Here is a 6,000-nt window from a genome sequence, read left to right as displayed (position 1 = left end):
ATGCGAGACTCTAGGGAAAGATAGGATTGAATTCGGGGAAAGATAGGATTGAATCCAGAGAAAGATAGGATTAAACCCAGGGAAAGATGAAATTGATTCCAGGGAAAGATAGGATTATACCCAGCAAAAGATAGGGTTGAATCCAGGGAAAGATAGAGTTAAGCCCAGGGAAAGATAGGATTAAACCCGTGGAGTGATAGGATCAGATCCAGGAAAAGACATAATTAAACCCAGGGAAATATAGGATTAAACCCAGGGAAATATAGGATTAAACCCAGGGAAATATAGGATTAAACCCATGGAGTGATAGGCTTAAATCCAGGGAAAGATAGGATTGAATCCAAGGAAAGATAGCGTTAAACCTAGGGAAGGATAGGATGGAATCCAGGGAAAGATAGGATTAAATCCAAGGAGAGATAGCGTTAAACCCAGGGAAGGATAGGATTGAATTCAGGGAAAGATAGGATTAAGCCCAGGGTAAGAGAGGATCGAATCCAGGGAAGGCTAGGAGTGAAGCCCGGGAAAGATAGGATTGAATCCAAGGAAATTAGCCTGACCGAAGACCATACCTATACTCTGACTCTCATGTGCGATGTGGCTTCTTGGTCTCTTTTTCTGAGGCTGCCAATTTAGCCTCTTCCATTCAGCTAAAGAAAACCCCCCCTCTCCTTTCAAGCTACCTCCACATGTCAGGCCACCTCTTCCCACATTTACTCTGGATATCATTGATTGGAGAAATTTACTTTCACAGTAACTGAATTCAGGTATCAATTAAAGCAAGAATGGAACAGCATTTTTTATCTTGAAATATTCAACAAATAATCTAAACTAACCCCCATCACGAAGGTCATGAAGTCATAAAATATCGTAGAATAGTATACCGGGTATACTTGACATAATCAGTGACTTTTGTTCTTCAAGGAGTACAAACTTTATAGAACTTTATAGAGAGCCATAAAGTAAGAAATCAGATCACAAACCGAGACCCGTTAGAAGCGGCGGCTTAAACGTTTGAAGCGTACATCTTGCCGAAGGACTACATAAACTCGGCTTGAAGTTATTGGTCTGCGTACCAAAGTTTCCGTCGTGGGATAACTTCCAAGACGCTGAGGTGATGCTGAACACTTCTTGTGTATGAAGTTAACAACCTTCATTTCGCTAACTTTTAATACTACACGTCTCTTCCGAAGATATTTAGATATTATATATTTCAATTATATATTTCAAGAGGCAGCTTTCAAATTCACTTTGATATTCTGGCTATTTAATCACAGTGTAATGTAACATTCGTCTTCAAAACCAAATTCCCTTGCCGGAGAAGAATTGTTATTTAAGTATTCATTGCATTTTCATCCCGACACATTTCCTCGTGATCTCACGAAGCGAGCGAGATATTTCTCCAAAAATCAGTCTATTATTTTCACATTCTTTCGGCCGAATTCCACTTTCTTTAACGACAAGTCACTAAACTTTAATAAAGAGGGCTGCGTCACACCCGCTCCTCTCCCGAAGGTCCATCTGAGCAGCATATTCATCGAGCGTCATGCTGCTCCACATCAAACACAGCCACAATGAGTTCATTAGCATACAGATGACATGTGTCGGAGGCGTGTCAAACGGCAATGGTTGCCATAGGCAGAGTTATTTTAGAGTGGGGAAGTTATTTTGGGGAATGCGTAATAATCGTGGCCTAAATTAGCCTAGTCCCATCTGATTTTTCTACTTCCTCGGCGATGAAGCTAGCATTCTAATTTGATTCCTTTTATTGCAGATGTACGATATAGTCATCGAAAATATTAAATACATTAAGATAGTCATTGGGCTGGTGTATCTTATGTATCGTGTATATACAATTTTATTAACATGCAAATGAGCCTGTTCATATGTAAAAATATAATCCATTACTTTAGGTATCCTTTAACTGCTGATTCAGGAGTGAAGCGCCCGTACAGTAAACTTACGCGGCTTTGTCACCGCTCCAAGCACCGAAACATGAGGCTTATCTCAAGCGAATCGAATTTCCCCTCACAAGTGTCATCGTCCACCTTTATCGAAGTTGGACTCTTGCAGAAGTATTTTCTTTGTCCGTCTATTCCCTCCTCGCAAGGACAGAAGACTCGCCCCAAAAATCCTATATGATATTCAGTCTTCCGCCTCCCGAGACCTCCCACCGCTTCTGCGAGGCTTCCATCGCCCCTTTTGTTCTCGCCTTCTCATGAATTTACATTTTCCATAATTATCAGTAATCGCAGTAACATTTATTCCAAATTGCCTACGTGATTCCGTAACGCTATTCCTAATAGGCGTTTGGTGATGGCGACCCGGCCAGAGTTTCTATACATGTCAAGAGAAACATATTAAATAAAATTACGTTTTCGTAGTGCGTATGGGTTTGTTTTAGTTCAGAAAAATATCTTAATTCAACAGGTAGAATATTTATGTGTGAGTGAGCAAAGATACGTTTTCAAATTTTGTAGTGGTAACGTGGATGATTCCTTTGAACTTCTACCCCTCCTTGTTCCTTGTTCAGCTCTTTGCCTAGATTGGCTGTTTCTTCACTAATATACAAAGTTTTCAGTGGAAAGTATATCCAGAAATATTAATGATTCAATAAGCTGTGACTCTCTCTCTCTCTCTCTCTCTCCTCTCTCTCTCTCTCACACACACACACACACACACATATACATATATATATAGATATATATATATATATATATAGATATATATATATATATATATATATATATGTGTGTTGTGTGGTGTGTGTGTGTGTGTGTGTGTGTGTGTGTATGATTATTTTTACTTCATACACTTGTGACTTTTCATAACCATATAGTGTATATTATATTTATATATATATATATATATATATATATATATAATATATATATATATATATCATATAACCTATATTAATATATAGAAATACATAGATATGATTATTTTTCCACTTATACACTTGTGACTTTTTATAAACAAATATTAAGCCACAATTATCGCTTAAATTAATGTTTCTGCCTCAAACAGGGATTCGAACTTAGGCCTTTGGTTTAGAAACATCGTTGAACAGTTTACTTTGACCAGTGAACTGAGATCAAATTTGATATCGACTCTCCTGTACATATTCCTGTCAAATTCAGTTTCTGTACTGAGAATTTTTATCAACTGTTCGCCACCAAGATAGCTGATTGGTATGTTTGTAACACTTGCAAAGTTATGAATTTGTCATTTATACGCGCATGATTTCTTCATCTCTATTTCTAAATAAAGACCAGGATTATTTAAGGGGGAAAGGGAGGGAGGGTTGGGGGGGGGGGGGGGGGGGGGCTGCAGTTGAGAATTCAAAGTGGGCGCGAACAATTGGAGCGAAAAGAATGGTTGAAAGCAATCTCTTTAAGATACGTAATTTACAAGGAACACCGAAGTGCAATATCTTTCTCCTTCTTAGGAACTCTCGGGTTTGTTCAGGAATGCTCCAGAGTAAAGGTGAAAGACCTTTTACGGCGTACTTTCACATTCCGGTAACCGATATGCTCTGCTTATCTAATATGTGTGCATATATATATATATATATATATATATATATATATATATAGATATAATATATATACATAATATACATACATACTACATACAATCGTAAACACACACATACACATTATATATATATTATATATATATATATATATATATATATATATATATATATATATATATATATATATATATATATATATATATATATATATATATATATATATATATATATATATATATATATATATATATATATATATATATATATATAGTAGAGCATGTATGGATCTTGAGGGAAAGTACGATAGAGTTGGGTAAGACGTGATGTAGAAGCTACGTGATGTATATAGTTAATTATTGACAGGAATAAAAGTCAGTGTGTAAAAGCTAAGATCATAAATAGAATGTAAACAGGGAGGGATTGCTCCATTGATTTGCTAGGCGTTATCTATACCCATACCTACCTGGGCCGGATGCATTTTGTAGATAATAATTTCAGGTGATTGAAGATGAAGTTTTTAAAGTAAATTGTTTCAAAACTAATATACACTTTACGACAGTAAAACGATAGTGTTAAATCCTAAAACTTGAATTACATTTGTTACGGGAGGCCTGCCCCTGCAATAAATTTTAAAAATCCACTACTCGTGTAACTTGTATTCCGTCCGAGAATCTTGGCAAGGATGCGTCTGCCTCCCACCTTGGCCCTCAGAGAGAAATCAGTCCTTATAATCCCTACGACTTGGGCCGTATAATTAAAGAAAGTGTGTTAGTCTGTCTCCCGTCTTGTAGGCTTATTGTTACCCTTTCAGGGGAATATCTGATTTGTGATCTCCTTCATTCCATTCTCATTGTGTGGGCGCTGATTCTAGTTAGAAAATCAGTCTAAGGATGTCTCCTTAGAAGTACAAGAACGTAACAAAAACTGTATTTATTCCACTAAACAAAAAAAAAACAAAAAAAAATATGAAGCCATTGTAGACCTCATGGATTAATGGTATTAAAAGCTGCCTAGGCCTTTAATAAAATTTTCAAATCAAAGAGAGTTGTAATGTCACCCTCCTCTTAAAGGGTTGTCTTCTCAATAGCATTTAAGATATCACGGAGATATGCGTTAAAACCTGAGGCTTGAACAGAAAGTACAGTCGTGCCATTTAAATTACCACGAAGCAACACTGGAAATTCAGTCATCCGTAAATACAATACCATAGTACTTATGCTCAGTGCAGTGTTCCATAAAAACAGAACGAGTGTGGTCATATGCAATCTCAATTTTAAAAACTCTAAGGAAGAGTAATCGAAACCTTGAAAGGAGTAACCCCACTTCTCGACATATTAAAACTGTTTAAAAACCATTTGGCTCTAAAGTCAAATCTTTGTGGATATGTAGGGTGTGCTACAGAATATGTTAAAAATTTCTTTGCGAGCTGTTTTTAGGAACTCATGGAATTGGTTTTTTAAGAACTTATCTCTGAGCCGTATCACACGCATTTTCAAGGTCAGAAAAGGTGGAGATCGCTAAGCGAATCAGTACGACAATAACTGTTGTGTCCATTTGTCTGGAAACCACATTTTGTAGGAGACAAAATTGTCTCTTCTCTAAAAACCAAGTAAGCTTTGTGTTGACCATGTTTTCCACTAACTTTGATAAACCAGCTTTAAAAATGCTGAAATCACGGAGAGTTCCCAAACGCTTCAGTAGCAGTTGTTTTGATGTTTGGTTTACAATGCTTGTAAATGTGTATGTATTGATTGAAATGTGCCCGTCATGCTTATAGAATTTCTTTGGTCTTGTGGTTGTGTCGTTACATAATACCAGTGCAGCCTCAAATTTTCTTTCAATAAATGGAAATTATAATTTTCTTTATTTCTTGTAAAATCAAATGTCTTCCTTCCTTCAGTGCGTCAGTATTGAAATCCATGGTCAGTTTCTGATTAATGTCATGCATTATCGAAATGTTGAGCAGAAACATTGCTCACTTCTGTGGCATCTCTCATATAATGACCACTGAGTTTTAAAACTGGTGGTGGACAAGGGGTAAATTTCCCAGTTATCTTCCAAAGCTTTCTGTCGTATTCGCTGAACTATAAAATCATTCTAAGATTGGTGCTGAGCAGACTATTGCTGGACGAATTATGTTTCTTCTTCTTTTCATCTTTATCCCTAGTTGAGTTTGCAAATTGTAATAAGCTTTATCAGCGGCTCATTTCATAATTTGTTTTGGGAGATTTTCTACAGACGGGTTCCCTTCCTCATTCCAACGCTCTTTGTTCTTTTACTTCTCTTCTTGGAAACCTTAAAGCAGAGACAGTAGGTTAGCTGCTTATCCTGCCTATCTCTTCTCCTGCTGAATGGCCTGTCGTTCATTTACAGGTAGCTTTCGCCCTTGTCTAATCAGAGAGATGAAATCTCGTCTTCTCACGTAGTAATGCATTGCCAACTGAGCACCACTTACATATACA

Source organism: Macrobrachium nipponense, chromosome 21, assembly GCF_015104395.2.
Source record: "Macrobrachium nipponense isolate FS-2020 chromosome 21, ASM1510439v2, whole genome shotgun sequence".
Classification (NCBI taxonomy): Eukaryota; Metazoa; Arthropoda; class Malacostraca; order Decapoda; family Palaemonidae; genus Macrobrachium; species Macrobrachium nipponense.
This window is presented reverse-complemented; position numbering follows the sequence as displayed.